At 39.3% G+C, this 24,096-nt stretch overlaps 1 protein-coding gene across 4 annotated transcripts in view; it reads left to right on the top strand.

Annotated features, from left to right (window-relative positions):
• LOC138184002 (fibroblast growth factor receptor homolog 1) overlaps positions 1-24,096 on the top strand; it is a 112,757-nt gene that overhangs the window by 32,785 nt on the left and 55,876 nt on the right. The window contains exon 1 of one of the 4 annotated variants that reach the window (XM_069121622.1): positions 18,522-18,965. The exons of the other annotated variants lie outside the window; for them this stretch is intronic. The gene's annotated coding sequence lies outside the window, so the exon portion shown is untranslated. Of the gene's footprint in view, positions 1-18,521; positions 18,966-24,096 lie in introns of those variants that run through there. 4 annotated transcript variants of the gene reach the window in all.

The following is a 24,096-nucleotide window of genomic DNA, read 5'->3' as shown; positions in this document are numbered from 1 at the left end:
CAGTGAGATCCGTTATAACGTACCGCACGCGTACCGAGCGAAAATTCAAAGTCGATTTTCTCGAAAACAAAGCCTCAAACGAAAAATTTTTATTCTATATTTTCGACTTCTTTTTTCGAGTAGAATCACCCCCTTTCCGCTTGTACCACCAGTTACCAACCACCCTGTATATAAATATATACATCAGTATACATATTAGGTTGTTCGAAAAGTTTCTCTAGTTTTATAAGGAAACAATAGACTTGCAATGTTTTTTGTTTTATATTAGTTTATTGAATTATGCACGAACATAATGTATAACGAAATACATGATATCTAATTCAATAAAATAATATAAAACAAAAATTGTTATTCATCTATTATCATCTTATGAAACAAAAAAGAAACTTTTCGGACAACCTAATATATAACACGCAATACTACTTTTTACAAATTTCTGCACGTGTCTGTCCATACGACAAACTCACTGTCCTTCCAATCTTCAACCCTTTGCAACATTGGCAAATCATCTTAACCACGCTGGACACCCAGTATAGCCACGTCCTTGTCTTCGCGAGCATTGGGTGCGGTTGGGTGGCGTTGCTCAGCGGCTCGCGACTCTGCACGATGCACGATCGGAAGAAATATGGTTGCCAAAGTAATAACCGTATCCGTAAATAACAACCGTTGTGTCTGGCCAGACGATGCAGATCCTCGCGAGATCCTTTGCGATAATTAACCTTCGATATGATGTATTATCGCGTCGCCATCATAACCGTCTTCTGTGCTCGAGTTTTTCCCTTGCGTTAATTAGCGCGGTGCTCGATTAACCAGCGAATTACCGCTACTTACGTGAACGTATCAATCAAAGTGTGAGAAGGAAAACCAAGATCCACATAGTTACTTATTGGATCTTTCAATGTTCGATGATGAATCATTGGAGAAGAGTCTTTGCGGCTTTTGGAGCGATAGCTCAAATAGGAGGAGCACGATCGTCTTGTCGTGTTGTTTTTATCAGAGTCGGAGTAATAATCGGAGAGAGAAACGATGGTCGAGAAGATTGAAGGTCTTGAGACGAAGATCCGAGGAATTTGTTTAATAAGACGCAATTACGGTGCAAGGAGGAATGTAAGAGGAGGAATTGTTTTACTTAAATTTTAGTCTTAGAATAATAAAGATTAGCTTGCAGAGGTGTTGTTAACGATTGTAGAACGTTCAATTGAATTGTCAATGGCTGATAATTACTAATAAATCTTAGCCATTATCGTAATTACCAAAGTAACGTTAATTAACTCGACGGAAGATGCAAGAGTTACACAAAGTGCCATTACTCAGTTGAAAACCTTGACAGCAAACTCGCATCAACAAGCGTACTTCAGCAGATACTTTTATCTTAATTTGATCTGTCTGATATATCAAATATATGTATACAGGTTGCCAGGTGTAACTACTGATCTACATTCGTGCGTATAACCAAAGCACGAGTTAGGGGAGTGACTTGTACACACGCTATATGTGCAGAATAATGACCGTATAACATAAGTACAGTGGCTACAAAAAGTATCTCTACGTGCTTATTTTCCAACGAAGAGTTTTTGCCTCGATCCTCGTAATTTTCATAGTACGACATTTTTCTAATCTATGAAAATGTATAAACGTTACAAACACTTGCGAACGTAATTAGCAACTGTCATTAGCCGATAAGATACTTCGCTACAAATTACAACTTTAAATCTTCCTTAAGCCTGCTACTAAGTTCTTTCCATTATTTTCGATCTAATTACATTTGCCCAATGTTGCAAAATGTCTTCGCGGTTCGAACAAAATACGAGGAAGATCCATACGCGTTTGCTCGTTTCAATTTTATTTTAAATATCTTCTTGCAACATCGCAAATACTTTCTCTTTTCTAACACGAGAGTAGGATTGAGAAACAAAAGTTGAAGGATCGTAGCAGGATTAAATTTCGCTGCAAACTTTCCAACAACCCGGCGCGACATCCTGCCATAAATAATGTCCAACAAAATGCGAAAGCGCGAGGTGAAGGAGAATCTTAAGAAATGGCCATTTTTGCGTCTCCTTGGCGAACGAAAAATCCTTGCGGGAAATGAAAAAGCATCAGCCAGAAGAAATCTATCTGTTTATCGTTCATCGATATCCACGTGATGATCCTTCGCAAACTCTGTTGACAGATCGATGGAAGTTTGAAACCGAGCAAATAACGCGAGAACGATAGCCAACAGCAACGTCCAAATTTCGATCGATTTACCAGCAGAATATCCACCGAATGATTTCGTCGACGTATTGGTAAATTCTTCAATTGCTGCCACCTTTTTTCATCTTCGCGCTCGCCTTTCTCAACCATTCCATCGCGTTTCGGATAAATCGCATTTGTAGTTTCTCGAGAGATGCTCTTAAACGTGGATCTTTCGTGCTGCAGAAGTTTTTCTTTTTTCGTTCGCAAGGAGATCGAAAAATGGCCATTTTTCGACGTGCTGTTTCCAACGACGAGAATGCGACAGCCGAGTGCTTACGTGCACGTACCAAAGATACACGAGGTACAGGAGCGAGCAGTAATTAAGCGATCGTGGGGTGGTGCATCGATTATCTCGGTTAAAGAGCAGCGTGAACGAGAAACGCGACGATAATAATTCCAGCTGAATCACCGTGACAATCTTACACCGATTCGAATCCAACCTACGTCTCTTTACTCTTATCACAATGTACGTACGTTCGTGACAATCCTTCGTGTAGCAGCCGCCATTGATAAGATCGATGCTCCTTTTCTCTCTCGCGACGAATCTTTCGAGATTTCACGTCGTCCCGCGTCTTATCGCGGTTACACGGGCTACCCTTTTCGCGATTACATTACCGCGAGCCTGTGTTGCCGATCGAAACCGATTGCCCCTGGCTGGAAAGCTGTGCCGTTGCAAGGCAGCCGTAACTGCACCTGACTTGCAGAATAATTGCCTGGAACGCGATACGATCTACTTAGACTCGTTCTCTTTCCTTCTTGTCCGTGAATCGTCGTTCATTTTAACGCGGCAGCCTTTTCTCGTTCTGCGTTTCTTTTCTTCGTCCCTGCCTTTTTCCCTTTTTTCCTTTTCTTTCGCTCGCCGTTTCTTCAGTTTGTTTGTTTCTCTTCTTTCTGCTTTTTTTCTTCTTAATTGGCCAAGCGGCTCGAGAGCGATTCTTTTCCTCCTCTTCTCTTTCTTTTTTTAATTGGCCGACCGATTTGAAATTCAATCGAGGGATCGAGCGTGGTCGTGGGCTCGATAGCTTTATGGCTGCATGTACGGGGATGGTAATTAGTTGCAGGGGGGAGCATCGCTGGAAATTAAGAAAATAAAGGACACGACCGGGGAAACGAGCCGAGGCACGCGCGTTTCTTTTCGCCGAACGCGTGCTTACCAACTTTTCGGATGTCCAGTTCCTCCGCCTTCATCGCTCGCCCGTCTCTCAACGATGATTCCTTCGAAGATCCTTCGACACAGTCCATTGATCTCAGAAAGCCAGCTTCTTTTACCCGTTTCTTACACTTGTAAGTAGATTCATATTCGATCGTCAAGAAGCTAATTAATTGCAAAAGATAAATCAGCCGGAGATTAAACGATAATAAAAAAATATTTCTGCTCAAGACTCGATACGTTTAAAGTGTTAGAAATAGTCAAAAACCTTACGGTACTGTGTGCTTCTTTTTAATCGTAGGAAGCAACGACTTTGTCCAATATTCAGATCGCTATCGATCAGAGTACGAGACATCGATCCATGTACAGAAAAAGAAGGAGAAGAAACGTTCTTCCACCTTGAGGTCACAAGACGACAAATGACAGGACCGTGTCGTGAACACGTCTGCTTAATATTCCACCCCTCGAGCTCGTCGTGTTTCGTTCGTCGTAATTCGTGGCGGTGAGACCGATACAAACGCGTCTGTCGATTCTATGCAAATCAGACGATTTCTACCGATCGATGTTTCGGTGTGCCAGATATCAAAGCGTGACATTACTATTTCTGAAGGACTCACCGTGATCAGAGCATGATTCGACCGATAGTTGGAATATTTTCCGACAGACGGTCCAGCTTATGGCACTTTAATACGCCTTCCGATAAAAATATACCTCGCCTCGTGCGTGACGAGCGTCTCGTTAGATCGTAACATGTGAAATATTCGATTTTTAATCGAATTTCGAATCGAATCGCCGGTGCACGTTGTTTAGAATTCTATTGGGTTGGCAACTAAGTGATTGCGGATTTTAACATGACCACCTAATGACAAAATCCGCAATCACTTAGTTGCCAACCCAATGCAAGAAGAGACGTTTGTACACGCGAGAGGTAAAAATCATAGACGTACGTGAAAGAGAAAACTCTGGATTTTAAAACGATACGTGAAGATAGAACTATTCGTTAAGAAGAGAAAAAGGAAGATTAGGAAAATCGATAAAGCGAAGCGAGTCAGGGAAATTGACTCGTTAGAATCTTAAAAAATATACACGTGCGTACGTGTAAAGCGAGTAATTCTCAATTTTATAGCAATGCGTAAAACGATACGAACAAATCTGCGTGCTAACCGAAAGAGGAAGCTTTAGAGAATCAATACGACATTAAATTAAACATTTTGAAAATAATAAGAACGAAACTACTTGTTGATAAAGAGGAAGGCTTCGACAATTGATAAACCGAAATTAGGCGTTTTATACGTAATTCTAATGTTAAAGAAATTAGCATGATTCTTAAATATATTAACATAAGTCAATACCCAAGATAAATACAAAGATATTCGAGGAGATTTCGAAAACTGATACAATGAAATTATATATACGATACAGTAATAAACTTGAGATACGTATTTGCATGTTCTAGAATTGAGGGTTAATCCTGGATCGACCTAAACCATGCTATCTCCATTTATATCGTAAGCCTCTTTTTATTTAGAAAAAAAAAAGAAGAAGGAGAAGAAGATTGTTCTCGTCCGATCAGACCAGGGACCACGATGATATTTCGGTTTCACGAAGGTTTCCTGGTGGGTCGCGTGACAACGTTGGGTCGCGTCACCTCATGGTAACGAGCGCTTATTTATCCGACTCGCGATCTGCCGGACCACCGCGACGAAAACTGGTTTCTCTCGATGAATGAACGAAGAGGATACGCGCGCCGCGATCGTGCACCGGTTTCGTCCACCACGTTCCATCGCGAAAACCGTAACCAATCCGACCTGCTTTTCGTTAAATAACCCGGTCACGTTTCCAGGTGTCCTGATTCGAAGGATGAAACGCTGCGCGAAAGGGTTGAAAGATAAGACAGTTTGATTCAGCGTATGTGTAATACGCGTTTGTTGTAATTGCAATGGATACAGAAGACGAGCAAAGAGATGGAATTTAAAATGGAAATTTTGCTCGCGCTGTGTAGATGTGGCGACTTTTAACGAGTCAATCGCTGCTCTAGAATCGAAAAAACATGAGAGAAAATTTATATAAAAGGTGAAACATAAAAGAGACGATTCATCCATGAAATAGAAATCTCTCAGATTTATTATATAGTTAAATTATTAATCGATCGTACGATCACTGTGTTTGTCTTTTGTAAAGTCGATTTCAAGTTTTACCAAGATTTATCTTTTGCTGTGAAACCGTAAGAGGAAATATCTATAAATATATAATTAGTAATTAATGAAAGACAATTTCTCTTGTAGATTAAAAAAAGATTCGATTCTGAAAGGGACGAAGAATTTTGTTGCGAATTATTTTCATTACTTTTGTGTTCGTCCTTGATCCGGATCCATTATCGTTTTGGATTCTGGCACAGGACAAAATCGCGATTTCCACGGGAGGAACAGGTTCTAAAATATTTTCTCACGTGTATCTGTGTGGTGGCTGAATCGTCGTTTGTTCATTGTGCCGGCAAACAAGCGCGTATTGTCGCATCGGAGCGCGACCGTGAATTGTGTCATTGTGGGACGTTACGCGGGCAACGCGACGCTTGTGTCGCATGTGGGCTCATTCTAATGTAAAAGCCTGATTTTACGGTTCATTGTCGCGCGATGAGAAACGAGCCACTCTATGTTGTACGCCGATTAAAGCCAGAGGAACGAAGTATGGAAATTGACTGTCGGAGCTACGCGTAGTACACTTAGGTTTTGTTCTTTCCAGATACATATTTCAATCACGTAAAAGAAAAAATTGATAGTTTATGGCGAAGCTGTGCATATAACGAATCGAACAAAGTGGAATTTTTATGAATTTCCCGAATTACGAATAAATTTTCCATCGGATCTTTCAGCTCGTATCTCGCATTTTATTACACGACGATTTATAGCGATCGTGACTGAAATACGATTCTAATCGATGGAATATTTCAAAATTAACTACATCGTGTCTCAGCTCTTTGCCAACGCTGAAAGAACGCAAACAACAAAATATCAAGAAATTTAGTGGAATTCTAAAAAATCTAAAAATTGTATTATACCCAATCTTTTTTTCATCTCTTTGCCAATTGGTAAAACAACATTGCACCTTGAATGGAAGAGAAATATCCTAAAACACCAAAGATCTCAACTGCCAGCTCAACTGTTCCTTCTCTCTTCCTTCCACCTTCGGACTGCGCAAGAACCGTCAAAAATTCCCCAAGCCAATATCTATATACTTAGATATATTTGCTTGCTTCTCAAAGAACTCGAGTGTTCGACTCAACGACTTCCTCATAAACTTTCTACGCTTTCAAGCCAACGTACTCGAGCTTATCCAAACGCCGAGAGACACGCGAAGCTGACTTCCTACGACAAGAACGTTCGAAGGCAAGAACAAAAGCCTATTACAAGTCGAGGGATCGTTGGTGAAATTGCACGTGGCGTTAAATCATAGGCTGGAACGGTGCGTGAAGCACGGTAAAGAGGCAGGCGTGCGTGAAGGAGAGCGTTTGACAGCGTTAGAAAGATCGCCGCGACAAATGATCTCCGTCTCACGGAGCGGCTATCTCTGTGGCCGAGGCTACCAACCTTCGTTTCCTCTGCTTGTAAACGGCTTGTCGTCCGCTGACAACAGTATTTGTCTCTGCAGCCCTGATCGACCAGATTTATACCCGTCGGGCAGACGGTACTACCTATATACGGGGTGTTCGTTTTATCCTATCCAACAGCAAAAAGTCAGCGCTTCTTTTTTCATCGTTGAAGGAACGCTCGTGCGGCGACAATTTAGATCTATCGATCGTTCCAGTATTCTTCGTGGCAGACATGGGTATTTACTGTTAATGGGATGTCGCATTTAGAGATGGTCGAGCGTGTCAAGTATCGCAGCCTTTGACACTCGGATCGAATGACACACGTTTTGTTTGAATAGAGTTCGATTTTCAGGAGTTTACTAATACTGGCAGACGATTTATGGCGATATTGTAGTACATGTACTGTATACGAGCTGTTCGTTTTAATTGGATTTTTCATCTTTTGTCGTTGCACGTTTCTACCACGACGATTTAGTTTCGTCCACTCTTTAAGAATTTGATAGCATAAATGGGTATCTGTTGTTAATAGGACGTGGCGTTTCGATCGAATAGAGTTCGATTTTGGAAAATTTAACAATTCTAACGGGTGACTGTGTTACACGTGACGATATCACGTTACGTGTACTGTATACGGGCTGTTCGTTTTAATTGGATTTTTCATCTTTTGTCGTTACACGTTTCTACCACGATGATTTAGGTTCGTCCACTCTTTAGGAATTTGATAGCATAAATGGGTATCTGTTGTTAATAGGATGTGGCGTTTCGATCGAATAGAGTTCGATTTTGGGAAATTTAGCAATTCTAACGGGTGACTGTGTTACATGTGACGATATCACGTTACGTGTACTGTATACGGGCTGTTCGTTTTAATTGGAATTTTCATCTTTTATCGTTGCACGTTTCTACCACGATAATTTAGATTCATCGATTCTTTAGGAATTTGATAGCGCGTACGGGTATTTATTGTTAATGGAGCGTCGCGTTTAGAGATGTTGCGTTGGAATAGTATTTGAAATTTGGATCGAGTAGGACAGGTTTTGGCTAAATGGAAATCGATTGTTGGGAATTTAGTAATTCTAAGAGATAATTGTTCCAAGTTTGCAGAATTTTACTAATTCTCAGAATGAGAAAAAATACGTTAAACACAGCACAGACCCCGTAATTTTGTGAACTTCATTTTGCAAAAGATCACCAAAGAAATACTCTTACATTATATAATTATTAAAATTACTAAGTCGTAGTGGTATCTTAAACTCGTAATTATTTTAGCAGAAAATTTGCAAACCACATACCTTATCAATTCTATTATTCGCCATTGAAAAACATAGTAAAAGAGCAACAATAAATAAAATAAACCCGATAGAAGGAAGTTATCTTCGTACAAAAATTAAAATCTTCCAACTAAATTTACTTAATGTAAGATCATCGAGGGTTGGTAGCTTTCTGCATAACTTGGCTCAATTATGGCAATGTTATATATATTATACGAATATACGGGCTGTTTGCTTTAACGTATCGGATAGCCAGAATTTGTTCTCTTTTATTCTTAGACATTTCTACGACGACGATTTAACCGTATCGATTCTTCAAGTATTTAATAGTAGGCGTGAATATTTATCGTTAATTTGATGTTGTATTTAGAGATGGTGAAACATCGGAAATATTCGAGTGTCTAAAATTTTGATCGAGTAAGAATTTCATTGTCAAGGGACAAATTTTAATAAACGTCGTCGAACATCCCATTTGCCACGTTGTTCCTTCGTATTCGAGCTTCTTAATAATTTTATGGAAATTAGCGTTACAGTATGTGTATGACGTTAGTCGAAGGATGTGACGAGTACGTGACGCACAATGGCAAACGAACTCCACCAGGAAGCGTTTTGCATGCCTCTAAAGGAAACCTCGAGGTAATCGCTTATAACACTGCTAAATTAGGTATTGATTGTTTACGACATTGCTTCGAGCAAATCGCACAGGATACAGTAAATCTGCTCACTGAATAAATTAAAGCTTTCAACCTTTCTCGTTTGTTAGAACGTGAGATGATAAACGTTCCGTGTATCCGCATTATTATCCACGTACAAAATTATATCAATTGTATAATAATATTTACGCACAGGCGCAAAATCCGAATAAAATTGTTGCAGTTGGAATTTATTTACAATTTGCTTCGAGAACCAAAATTCGCATCCAGACTATTTTCAATCGTCGAGTACGATATTTTATCAAGGAAATTTTATGATTTCGTTTGTAATTAAATAATCACAGGGATGTACCGAATTTTACAATTATCTCACCGATGCCAGTCGAATGATTCTTTTGCTAAGATAAAAGCTAATCAATTCACTGCATTGTCGTATTTTCTGTATTCTCTATATTTTCTGACAAAAAGCTAATGTAAACCGTGCTGTGCGCACTCGGCTAATAAACACTCTTTTTAGGAGAAAAGAACAAACAATAAAAATAACGCAACTCAAGCTGGCCATTACAGAGACAAGAAATACACCCTGTATAAGAAAAGAGCACGGAACGAATCGTAGCGAAACGGACACAGAGGGTTTCATCTCAATTGGCGATAATACAGCAGTCGAGTGAAAGCTTGACCATATCACGATCCGTTACAGCGAGAATTTTTCTCTAGTGTCGGTGGTCCTCGGCGAAACGTTACGCTTGATTAACATGAAACGCCCACCGTGAGCTCCCTGTGCGTCTTATCGTAAGCCAGTTCGCGAAGTCACGGCCCGATTAAGCTAAATTCTTTCGACAAGCGGCCAACCACGTCGATTATCTCTCAGACGTCGGCAGAAAAGAACGTGAACACCGTTGGCGCGGCTTTGTTTTACGAGACACCGTTTACGAGGGGAAAGTGGGTGTTTCAGGAGAAGACTTGTGGGACACTATCAGAGGACTATTCTATATCAGAGAAAATAAATTACGTACTGAGATCTATTTGTTATAGCAAAGTTGCTGCGTACTGTTTAATTGACTGCCACGCCAAAATCACATGTTTCGCTCAAGACGCCACGAGAGTATTTTTATTATTCAAAGCATATAATGGCAAAATAATAATAAATTGACGATGTAAGTCATGATGATCGAGCAGTAAGGATTCCATCGTGATAGAATTCAAGAAATTTGGTCATTAATTGTCATTAAGGGATGGGCCCATTATGCTATAGATAGAGGCGAAATAATGTTCTGTTTAAACACTTTGACTGGCACGACGAAATCACATGTTTCGCTCAGGACGCCACGAGAGTATTTTTATTATTCAAGGCATATAATGGCAAAATAATAATAAATTGACGATGTAAGACAACATTCTTCCCCAATGGAACGTTTATCTTATTGGTGGTCACGGGTAACCATCATGGCGCCTTGGTAACAGCTGATAGTGACATATTATAACGAGGCTTCGTTTATTTCAACAGACCATTCGCATTCGTTATTTCGTCGTAAACAAAACGTGCAGAATATATCGTTGAAACGTGTAGAAAATAGTAGTAAACGGTATTTGCTCGTTCTATATATAATAGTAAGGTATGTTCACACTTCTAACCTCAATTATATGATTATAAAGCAGCATTTACGATTATTTTCTAAGCTGTGTTTATAATAATATTCGTAGATTACCCCTCAAAGATATGGACGCAAACACAGTGCATCGTTAGATGCAAGATTTGTTCCCTTTCTTTTTTATTGATGTTCTAATAAAAATGTTTAATCGTTCAATGGGGCACTTCTTATTTCAAGGTATCTTCTATTTATCGGTTATATTCAAAATGCCCTAACTGTCGATTTTCATTCAATTTTTACAATTGTAAGAAGTTAAAGCGCTCCGGTCACCAATGACCACCGTGGCAGTCAAAGTGTTAAAAGAATAATTTAAAACCAGCTAATCACTGAATTTTAGATGCTACGCGGTGAGCATAGGCTGGAAATGTGTGATCGTATTTTGAGCTCGATAACAGTCGACGAATAGGATATATGAGTTTGCGTCTTTAATAATCGTGGAAAAAGGAGAGTGAAATCATTTTGAGGGATTTAACGTTTCTATGCCAATGATCTACGATGCGATAGGATAATTTAACATTGAAAATAATTTTAAACGAACCGATCGCTAAACTGTGAATGCTATGTGATGAGAAAATGAAACAGAAATATACGAAGATATTTTTAATAGTTGAAAGAAAGAGATGAGAATCCATCATTTCGAAGGATTCGACGTTTCTATGCCAATGATTTACGGTACGATAAGATAATTTCAAATTGAAAATAGTTTTAAACGAATCGATCGTTAAACTGAGAATGCTACGATGAGAAAAATGAAATAGAAATATACAAAGATATTTTGAGCTAGCTGAAAGTTAACATTAATTATCAGACTTGTATACGTTCGCGTCTTTAGTAACCGTAAAAAGGGGAAATAGAAATCCATCATTTCAAAGGATTTGACGTTCTTGCGCCAATGATTTACGGTACGATAAGATAATTTCAAATTGAAAATAATTTTAAACGAACCGATCGCTAAACTGAGAATGCTACGATGAGAAAAATGAAATAGAAATATACGAAGATATTTTGAGCTCGCTAAGGGCTAACATTAATTATCAAAGATATATAGGCTCGCGTCTTTAGTAATTGCAAAGAAAAGAAACTGGGATCGATCATTTTGAAGGATTTAAAATTGTGGCCTGTAAAATTGATGAGAATGCAATAGAAATATACGATCGTATTTTATGCTCGCTAAGAGCTAACATTAATTATCAAAGATATATAGGTTCGCATCTTTAGTAATCGTAAAAACGAAGAAACTGGAATGCATCGTTTTGAAGGAGTTAGAAACATGGCGTGGAAAATTGATGGGAATGTAATAGAAACGTATGATCATATTTTGAGCCTGTTAAGAGTTAACATTAATTATCGAAGATGTATAGGTTCATATTTTTCGTAATCGCAAAAACGAGGAAACTGGAACCTGTCATTTCGAAGGAAATGTGTTCGGAATTTATATACCAACGATTTACGACATAATTAAGTAATTGAAAATCGAAGTTAATTGGAAAGTTTCTTCATTGTAAGTGAATAATTTATTGATGCAACGATATCTCGTGAAAGTATCTTTTTCTCCATATTTTCTGAATGAACCTTGCATTTTTCACACGGCACTGTATATTTTCATTTTCATATTTTCGAGCTACGTGAAAAAACGATATACACGACGTATATGCAGAAGAATAATATCGTGTATCACGTAGTTGCACTGTTTCATCATAAAATTGCAAATTGCGTGTCAAAGCCAATTACGATGAAAATTAAATTCCACTGATTGTAATATATGTAGAATCATGAACGTAGGAAACGGCTGATAAAATTACAACAGCTTTCTTAGAAGCTGTGATAAATGTACATGAAACCTGTCATTGGTGTCAAAAATGTGAATCAGTGTACGTACGTAGACACACGCACGATAGTTTTATATTTGGCCGAAAGAAGTTCATGGCGATTAAACGAAGACTTTAATCGAGTCTCTCGTGCGTGAAAATGTATATACGTTGCACGTCAATTAGGTGTGCGATCTACAACGATTTCTCGTCGTTTAGACGCTATAAGCTAAAGCTTGGACAAATGGGTTGGCCGCTATCTAATGATTACCTAGAGGCTAACTAAATCTGAACGCCAGGCAAGAAAATTCATTTTTCCACGAGATTATTATACCACGAGGTAATGACAAAATTATCGTATTTTTATACATTTTAATCATACTCCTAAATGTTATACATAGTACATAAAACATAATGAAACATAGATAATATAGAAAAAATATTGAAATATTATGCATATTATAAACGATTAATACGAAACTATTATACCTAATTTGCAATTGGCACTCCCCTAAACTTTTAACGACTATCGTATACGTTTTAACACTTCTTAATTCGTAGCCAGAAGCGTTCTAGCTTGTTACAGCATTTATTTAACCACGAAGGTAAGTACGATTAGAAGTAACAGTTTTACCAGTCATCATCCAGCTAATCGACGTGAACGCGGTACACGGCGCGTCGTAACGAATGTTACGAGACACAAAAAGCCCGCGTACGTTAAAACCGTCGCCTTATCTCTGACTCAGATTCAGCTAGAATCAAACGTACGATAGTCACTTATTATTCACGTTATAGTACCACGCCGGAATAATTTACTTATAATTCTCAATGAGAATTGACTGTAAAATTCCTCCAAATAAAAATAAAAAAGGTTCTCTAACTGTTGAAATTCCTGCGCGTTTCCAACGATAGGAAGCAACCACGACAAACAAGCTAACAGAAGGAGCTATAAAGAATTCTGCTGAACAAACGTTTAAAAAGAAGACAAAAGCGACAACGAGACAGCGATAGAAACGGCTGCAAACCGTCGTATTGGATTTTTCTACGGTGTCCCTTGTGCCACGAATGATTCAGAATAAAAATTCGAAGAAACGGCCAAAGGTACCGAAGAAGCCGTCGTTGCCGGAAAGATCATCGACGACGTCGCGGGCCTCCCGTCGCGGAGGAAGTCCTCTAACGAACGAAACGTTCGTTCCCTCGTTCGAATAATACGCAGCAGATGCCAACCGTTCCTCTCGTCCCTTTTGCAAAGCAGAATTTTATCTCGAATTACCCGATCGGAGATTCTCGTGTAACTCGCAGTTAAGATACGCCACGCATCCGTAGAGCGGCGACTCGCCATCGATTAGCCGGCTTTTAGCCTCCCCTTACCTGATAAACGATCGATGTACTTTTCTTGTTTCACGCCGAGCAATCGGAATTAATTGGAGAGGACGTGCTCATAAGCGGCATTTTCGTTCTCTTTCCTCCTTTTCTCTTGCTCCTTTGTGTTCCTTTTTTGGTGGACGCGGGAAAGGTGGAGCATCGATGGCGATGCCGTGATGTTAGGTTATGTGGAATATTAATGGGTCATTAAGGGACAGTGTTGTTTGGTTTCGTTCGGTTCTTTCTTTCCTTCTTTCCTCCTTTTTCAAAGTCGAGAGTTTCGCGCAAGTAAACAAGTGGGTTTATTTCCATGTTTTATTAAGTACAGTTTATCTCATATTCGCTTAACCCTTCCTGTTTTGCTTAGATTTATACGATCCAATTAATTGCCTCTTTAATTCAGTCTGACTTTTTCATATCGAACTTTCCTCAAACTGGTTTTATAGCGTTCTTCCTTTTTGTCTTCTTTTCTTCTTTTTATATGTTGTATACCAGGACACGCGAACGAATTTATAGGTTTGTTGGATTTGTATCTTTGTTTATGAAGGTTGTAGCACTTGTAAAGGATGTGGTCGACGATTACCTGTATAGCGTAATTGGTGTAAATTTTTCCACACGTAACAGAGGAGTTATGTCTTTCAATTTACCGTCCTCCGATATCGAACTAGATTTATAACACGGATTATACGTATTTCCAACAACGGCAGATATTATCCGAGAAATACACATTTTATTCGGTTTATCCGCCTTCGATTTCGATGTTTCAACGGCTAACCCTCTTTCGCAAAAGATAATCGCGAATATATTCTTCGAGAGACTCGTAACTCAGTGAAATTGAGAAATGGAGAATATTCTAATCCCACCGAGACACTTGTAACACTCGTAAAACTTGTTGAAGATTGTAAAATAAAAGATCCACGTTCTAATCTCGAGCAGGGAAGAATAATAGAAAAGAAGCTTTTCTCACCCGATTCTGTCCTCCTCTTAATTTCAATCTCAACGCTGTTCCACGGCAAAACATCGTGACGAAGATGAGCCAGTCGCGAGACGAAGCGAGCGAACGTCCCTTCGTTTCGTAAAATAGATTCCGCGAAGACGAGAAACGATTTCTGGAAAACGCTGGTGGATCAGTTACAACCGCTGCAAGTCCCCCATCCGATCGATTCTCGAACGGAACCCTACGAGCAGCATTTTCAACGAGACTTCAATGAAACCCGGGTGGCGGCGACGTTATCGCCGTTTGATCTCGTAAAAGGCCATTGTTGAATGCGTTCACGTAATTCAGGAAACGTGTACGTGTCCGTTTCGTGTCGGGCATATCATCGGCGATAGTCGTTCTTCGTCGACCGTAGTAGCGTTTTCTCTCGTCCCGCGCCTCCGGGGCACCAGAATGCACCGCAGCGGAAGTACGTCGTGATTTGCCGCAGCGCCGGAAACGGCGCACGTGCGTCGTCGTTTTTGTAATTCATTCAGTCGCGTTCCGGGAACCCGTTCGGGGATGCTGTTCATTTTTCAACGAACAATGAACGTCTCCGAAATCGTCGTCGGCGGACAGTTGAGGTAATTTGTAGCGGGACGATACTCGATGGGTAACCGAAAAATTGATGGAAACGAGGTTGAAACGCGTTTGTGGAAAACAACGCGGCTGCCAAAATTCGAAAGGTTTTTGATTTTTTTCGTGGAGACTATTAGGCGTATGAATTAGAATACCGTAGGATATAATTTAAACGCGATTTCCCTTCCTACGTAGTTATTAATAATGCTAGAACATGGTTTCGCAACGTTGTCTCTATGGAGAGAGATACAAGCACCGATAAACGTTGGTTAATTGTTTCTTGACTTTTGTCTCCGTCATCCGTCTAAGTGAATGGAACGTTGAGTTATTTTTTCAAACTAGCAGGCGGCACATACAGCGTTCTCTATGGGTACACTTTCCCTTTTCGTGAATTTGGACTACGTTCGTGCGTACATAAATTTTCTTCCCCTCCTGAAAAACTAGTTTCTTGGCATTTGCTTTTGCTGCTTTTCGCGAACACTCTCCGCATTATCTTTGTGGAGAAACAGAATTAAAAGGATAGGAAGAGTTCACGTCAAACTGAACTAAAAATTAGAATTGTGAATGGGTACAGAACTGAAGGAGAAGCTGACACACTGTAGATGAGTCGAAATTCTATGAGGACCACAAAAGTACTTGTCAAAAAGATTAATCAGAATTACAGAAAATACGTTTGTTAGTATACAAAGACTGGGATAAAAATCTTAGCTCGGTTAGAAAGCTATGTTCGTCGAATCGGTACGCACAGTCGTTCGAATATTTGATACGTCCACTGAGCACTGAATTGTAAAATAACTAAAAATATAGTATCATCCTACATGTGAATTTTCAAACTACTAAGAATGTGGCTTCTTCCGATTGAGTTTTAAAATTATGGAAAGCTCGTTTTTGAAAAGTTTTTACCCTCGTTCGAGGAAATCGAATGCATTTACGAAGAAGGACATTGAAATCTAGCGATTCTGTGATCGAAAATTGAGCAAGAAAAGAACAGAGATAGATTGTTAATAAAGTAACAATTGCGTAGTAAAAAGAAAGAAAGGTCATTCACCGATTAATTGCATTGTTCAGCTAGGTCAAGAGGAACGCCAACGTCGTTCAATGGCGACTAAGAGGAATTAACAGTTCGCACCTTTCGCAAGCTGACAATAAAAGTGGTCGTTCGACGCAGTGTAATCGAGCCACGCAAACATGGCGTGCGTAATGCTCGTTACAAAACGAATCACACTCGGTCTTCCCATTTATGTCGATATATCCCGACTGTGGTATGTATGATCGTCAGTGTTTGACAAATATCGTGCCTAGAAAGATCGTGTAACGGAAGAGATAATTGTTACGAGCAATAGAGACCATTTTTAAGTGAAAAATATAGGTAGGACAACAAAGGATGGGTAGAACAAAGGATGAGTCAGTCGATTTATTGGATACTTAATGGAAAACAATTCTTTTTACGTTAGTAGCATTATTGTGAAACAGCAGTAAAGAAGTTTTTAAAATGAAAAGTATGAAATGGATGACATTTACTTAATTTATTCGATGCTTAATGGAAGAATCTATTTTTAGTAACATACAGCATCAACATAAAATGAAAAATATGTACATATGTAACATGGGACTAAAGTTCGATTAACCTACTTGATATTTAACCGAAAGATTTTCTATTCTTGGTGATATAATACGCCCTTTATTATTCGTAAGAAAATCAGAGATTATAAAAATGAAAATCAATAAGATACAGTAAAGACAAATCTTGTCCATCATTGTATTAAACGTTAAAAATTTTCTATCACACAAACTTGTATCGATAGATGTATTATTACACGTTATATATGTATATATACAATAATTTACAATGCAATAATTTAGCACGTATTGCAAACGAAACTTTCTCATGTCGGTTTCCAAAGTTTTGTTAGCAGTGCTTGTAATTTTATTGGAAATCGTTGACTCGAACTCGTCAACTTCCGACGAGATCCTGCAGCTTTAATTGATCAACTTATTTCAGTATGAATGAAGATAATTATACCCGTGGCGAAATGTTCGAAACTCGTTCTCGATGAACGGTATAAATCTCTTAGCAGTTGATTCGGATCAACCGGACTCCGATCAAGTGTAACTGAGTATGACATAACTGAGTAACCAAACATATGTTAATGCCAAGACAGGTGCCAGTTGCTTCGGGTATCAACGTTACGGATTATAGAATCGATTAGTAACTCGAGTATACGGACAAAAGATTCGTGTTTCAATCTCCGATCGAGATATTCTAGTCAAAATCCGTATGTTAAGTTTGTTTGACATAATAGCGTTACATATGTAAGTAGACTACTTAGGCGATGCTTGTTCAAAATGAATCGCTGATTGCGTTTCGATAACTAAGAAGAGAGAGTTTCTAGATTCACTGGAATGCTAAACGCAATCTAGGATTGGAAAAATTAAACGGTAACTCTATTTAGTACTTGAAGTACTTAAGAGATGCTTAAGAGATGAATATTGAACATTTGAAGATACAGAAAGTATGACAGTTGCAAAATCGTTACACGTCTAATTTGAAAATCGTCCCAACCTGAAAAGTCTATTTCCCAATTTATTCATACCAAATTCCTCCTAATCTTATAACGCTCCAATGAGTCAACAACTCCGTTACATAAAAACGTGAACACCCAAAAGCCAAAAGACTGTGTAAATTACCTGAAATAAAAATAACCGATCTCTTCATCTACTCGCGCATACATCTTTACAATATTAACAATTCTTCACCGCGAAATTACACATAACGCAACTACTATATAAAAGGATTATACCTCCCATACCACTCATCCTTACGTTTAACGCCAAACAAGTCCTAACGACAAGGACTGAATTTATTTGTACCAAAGTTTCTCGTAATTTTATCGCGCACCGATAATTTTATCAATAACTCCATTACATCGAAACGTGAACACCCGAAAGCCAAAAATTCCCTCAGATTTTCGCAGAAATAACTCAACCCCGCACCCACTCGTAGCCACCCTCGCAAATCTCTGACAAGTCGCTCACCCCACACGTGAACTATCGCACGAAGTTCGAAGTCGCAAGCACCTACTTACCCCCACTCACGTGACGCACGGGAACCCGCGCACGTGAGTCGAACCGCGTGTAGGACCGATCAATGGGTGGCCAATCAGATCGCACGGCGCGCGAGCGTAGGGACGCGCATGCGCAGCGGCAGGTACGACACGCGGCGCGGGCCGCTGGCTGTCAGACGAAAACGTGCCACCGGCAAACAAGCATCGTGCCGTCTCAGTGGTGTGTTTCTGTTAGCTGTGTGTTGTCGCGGGTTTCTTGGCCGACGGCTGAACAACGAAAGGCCCCGACACGGGGTCAAGAGACCGTGTCGCGTTCTGTCTATCAGTCTGTCTGTCTCGCGTCGCTTCTTGTGACTCTGTCCTTGTCGCGCTCGCACAGTTTGCCCATCAATGGGCCCGCGGTTTCTGTATCTGCTCGATCGCTCGTACGGGCGACGTCTGCCCAGGAAACTGTCCATTACGGGCAGCGGAGAACGCGTCTAGCGGAGTGAGGAAACAGAGAAATGTGCTTGTAGTTCTCTTTGGTTCGACATGATTTCAGCCTGTGTTTGTTAAGTATTAGTGAGACTTATCGACGTGCCGGCTACATTGGAAGTCGATCGTCGTCGATTATTGTTTGGTGGTAAGTAGACAAATTTTTAGATATAACTTCTTGGGGGTGAATTGAGGTTACGGAGACGAGAGTTCGTTGAAATTTCGGTTCTTCGATCTGTTTAATTTTAACGAATGGTAGTCGATTCTTTGTGCAAATTCGAAATATTCTGTGTTAATTCTTAGCTTCAAAAGTGTTGACAAGTATTGATAAAGAAAATATTTTTTAATAGTAGAATGTTGCTTTTTTTGAAACTTAAAGGAAGCTTCTTATGGAATATCTTCAAATTTGTCAAAAGAAATTTTTCAAGTGTTTTGATCAACTGTTTTCGCTCCATCAATGAATCTACCTCGGATACGCGATTAACATTCAATTTTCAAGAAACAATTTATTTCCATAAGTTACATTTTTGCAAAGAAACGACGTGAACAAAAATGATTCCGAAATAGATAAAAAAAAAATAATTTATTATATCATCACGTTCCTCTACCTTCTAATTGCTCTTAACTAAATAAATAATCAATTTGGCTTTCGATCAGCTCATATATATAATTATACCATCATCGACTCTTACAGCGGAAGAAAATAAATTTCAACAGAAATATTTCAATATGAAAACTCTACAAATTTCCTTGAACGAAACAATTTCACCGCACTTGTATCTTTCTTCTCTAAGCCCTTATTTTGATCCGATCGAAGTCAGCAGGGCGCAAAAATAAAGTTCTCTATCGAGTAAACCGAGTAAAAAGCAAAACCTCGTGTATCACGTTCGATCGGATTTATCTATCTTTACAGCTAACGAAAGGAAAAAGGAAAAACGAATTGGAAGTCGAAGCGCCGGTATTTACATTTAATTGACAGTAAGTCGATGATTTACTCGGCCGTAGCGAGCCGTAGTTGTAAAATTTCCTCGAACGCCCGGATATTCTTGTCCCTGCTACCGAGTGTTTTATTAAGCGGGCATATTGCTCGCTTCTTGCGACCAGTCAGCCGATAAGAAAGTATCAAGTGGTCTGGGAAAAAGCTGGGAGTGCCGTTAAATTAAGTCACACTTTTCCACCGGTCTTTTCCACTTGCTTGCTGTCTAACCATAACTAACTCTGAATGGTCACGTTTGATCGTGATACGATTTTACACTATTTTATATTTATATAGTCTCGTTTGTACTTGCAAATTTCCACGCCACTAAGCTGTAAGAAACGATTAGAGTGGCTGTCGAACACGAGTTATGTATCGTTTCCTTACTTTACGATTTTACCCGCTGTGTTTATTGTATGCTTACTTTTACGATTACGACATATTAATTCTTTAGCTATCACAAGCTATCACAAGCCTCACAAGCGTTTGTAGTGTATCGATCAGAACAGTTTTTTTAGTAATATCGGAAAACGTATTTTATGTTTACATGAAATTATTAGTCGAATTTTTGAATATCGAAACATGGGATGAAAGTAATTCTACGTTATAGAGAGCATTTACGTGCAATTAAACTTGCGATATTTATGCAAATCCATATTTTTACGAGAAATGGTAATTACGGTAATTATAATGAAAGTGGCATGAAGTTCTAAGAACTGCATTGCGTTCGTGCAATTTATGTAAATGTTTAATCTACATTCGATGATTTAAACGAATTCCTTGTATCGAATCCACGACTTCTCTATGAAATTTCCGATCATTTTTTGTAGTGCAAAACGACATTCTCAATGTGGGAAGCAACTTGTCTAATAATTTAAAACATTTCATAAAATTCAAACATAATTTCGCTTGATATTGCCAACTTAAACTGACGTTGTTTCACAAAGTAACCTATATCCTACGATTTAAACCATAAACTTAACAACTGATTTTAATAAATTAGTAATAAATTTGACAAATCTTAAACATAGCGAGACTGAGACATAGACTGACTTCGTTGTGTTTTCAATTAATCCAACAATTCAGACTACTTCGTGAAACTCGTGCGAAACTTTCTTACAAACTTTTCTTCAACTGAGAATAGAACGATAGAACCCTAACGACATTCCTAAACCGAATTCGTACATTGTTTCACCATGGAATCGCGAATGGAACGAGGATGAAAGTGGCTGCGTTCGTCGACCACGCTCCTCCAAAAACAGCCTGACAACGTAAATTCTGTTTCACGGAAGTTTCCCACGAAACTTCCAAGCAGCCTGAATTTTTCTATCTCGAAAATAGCGTCTCCTCGTTTACCGAAGCATCCTGTAGACTGGACACTTAAAAGTCGACGAGCCGCTTGAAACCATGTGACTCGCGAGTGCGTCCTTACGAGTGCGGAAGCGAGATAGGTTTTTGCAGAGAACGCGATCTGCTCAGCCGAAATTCATTTTACGCGCTGCGGCGCCTCGTGGGCCTCGTTTCAGGGAAGTGCCTTTGTGACCTGGCCCCCTTCCTCTCTCTTTCGCTCCTGTCACCCGAAACATCTGCTCAACGGGAGCACTAGAAACATTTCTTTCCTTTTTTCTTCATCGCGCAGCCTCCGTATTGGAACAGAGCGCGCCTTATGTCCCCCACGGACCCCCATGGAAAAAATACAAATCACTTCGTTAACTGACGAAAATTTATATTCCTCTCGACATCGTTAACAACCATAGCAGGACGAAGAGACACGCTCTTTTTCTTCCTTCTTCTTTTATGTTAATTGTATTTGAGAAAGAAGGGAGAAGCGTCGCGACGAAAATTTACTGGATATTTTAGAGGGAATTAATTGGAGAATCGAGTGTTTAGTCTTTTCATAGATAAGATTAACTAACGAATAATAATCAGGCAATTAATAATTATTGTACAGATAAGTCGCACATATTCTGTGAATTTTCGAAAACGCGTTACCAGAGGTCCACACGAAAATTCTTGTGCTAGGCTGATAACGTTATCGAATATTATTCAACCGTCCTAACGAAAACGTACCTGCAACCGTGAACAGTCCCTCGTTGCTGATAAAAGCCCAAAGATAAAACGTACTTGAGCAAACCGAAGGTAAAAGTTTTTGATAAAGAACGTTACGTCTCGTTATCGTGCAGCGGAGGGTGAAAGACTGACATTTCTCTGATTGACCATTTTCTACGTGATCATCTTCACATTCCATCCCATACGACGACACATCGTGTCACATCTCGTACAGAAAAATAAAACCGGAACAGGTTTATCATCTTCGTGTATGTAAATTACCAAATAAAATCACAAAATAAGAATAAAAATTACAATAACAAATATGAATGTTCTTTCATATAAAATACCTTCCAAGATTCTGAATTGAACCAATTCTGAGCGTAGTACAAATATAATACAGAGCAAAAATAAAAAGTTATTCGGATTCAAATTTCCGGGATAATAATCCTAAATAAAATAGTCTGTATCATCTTCCGCTTCCAACTTATAACATTTATAACTAACTTATTCCAACTCCAAGTTCTCAAGCGATTTCTCCTCCCACTAATTCCAAGAACATCTACTGACGTTTCTATTAATATCTTCAACACACCGCAGCAATTAAAAGTAATGATAAAAATTCTGTCAAACGGCCACACGTCAAACACAAATCGATTACCATAAATCAACCAGGTGAATGCTTAAGAGATCCATTACATAACCTCTGCTTCAATCGGAATTGAATAACAAAACCTCTCTCCCCGGTCATTATTAATTTTACGACAACAGAAAGCAATTGTCTGAAAATAGGTACTATATAAACAAGCAATCGTCGATTATAACAGAAAACAAAATATGTAAAAAAGAGAAGAAGAAGATGCGTCGATTGCAAGCAGTTAGGAGAGGCGTTGAAGGAGCTTGTGAAACGCCTGCTTTCCGCTTAATTCGCCGGTGGATTCACCACGCGATCACACATTGACGATCGTGGGCACAAAATGAATATTCCACTATCACGCGCCGCACTTCCCTGTTCACCGTACCCTTCGCTGGTTTCTCTTCTGGACGCGGCGCACGTTCCATCAGCCTTTTGTTATTCACGCGGCTGTACGCTGGAGTGTCCCTTTTTAGCTACCCATGCCAGCTAAACTATCACCGACGCGTCCTTCTTATTCTTCTTTTTTCTTCTGCTTCTTCTTCCCCCGCGTCGGAATAAAACGCTGCATGGAACGAGATTCTCCTGCTCTTCGATCTCCACTTCGTCGTTGCTACTTAATTTCTTGGCAGTTTTGGCGAGTTTGAGGTTAGGTTTCGCGATGGGGTGAGGTTTTTTTCTCTTTGTGGATTACGTTCGTCCGTGGAACGAGATTCTCCTGCTCTTCGATCTCCTCTTTGAAGTGCTCGCTTAATTTTTTTACATATATTGGCAATTTTGAGGTTAGGTTTGGCGATGGGGTGAGTTTTTGGTGTTTTTGTGGGCTGCGTTTGGGGATATCGGAAGGGTGGGAGTTTGGGATATTTAGAAATTGTAGAAACGCGACATTTTAAAGGCTGATTGGATGAATCGTTGAAAGCGGAGAGTTTTTCATTTTGTAACAGTGGTTCGAGTTATCTGGAATGGTAAAGGTAGCTGTGGTAAGGTTCGTAGTTTAAGGGTTTTGAGATTTTAATTGGCTTTGGAACATTGGCCTGAATTTTTTGAAATGGTACATTGACGCGTAAAGTTTCGACTTATTTAAAATTTAAAGATCGGGAATTTTTAATTAACTACTTTATTAAAAGGAGCAAGTGTGAAAGTTCAGAATAGCATTTTAACTTACGAGCTAATTAAGGCGGCTATGTCAGTGTCTAAAATAAAGAGTCGAGTAGTTTAGTGAAAATACTAAATTCGTGAATTATCTTTTACATTTACATTTTTAGAAATTATAGAAATTACTCATCAAAGATCAATTTATTATATACCGAAATGTTTGGGACTTGCGAATAATATTGCAGGTATAAATCACATAAAACAGGCACCATAACATTTACCCACGCAGAGTACCTATCATAGGATCGACACAAAGGTACGGAACAATCGAGTTACAATCACACAAACCCTCGAAACGGGATCCCTCGGTATTCACCGCGCGTGTTCATCGTGTGAAATGAAACCTCCAAAAATCCCCTTTCTTTCACCAAAACCATCCTATTATTCCGCACACGATCGTTTCCGATAGAATCGGGCACCGTTTCTCCCGAAGTGAACTCGCAGCCCACAAAAGGAACCTCCTTA

The sequence above is a fragment of the Bombus flavifrons genome, chromosome 10 (genome assembly GCF_040668555.2).
Source record: "Bombus flavifrons isolate JBK064 chromosome 10, iyBomFlav1_principal, whole genome shotgun sequence".
Classification (NCBI taxonomy): domain Eukaryota; kingdom Metazoa; phylum Arthropoda; class Insecta; order Hymenoptera; family Apidae; genus Bombus; species Bombus flavifrons.
This window is presented reverse-complemented; position numbering and strand designations above follow the sequence as displayed.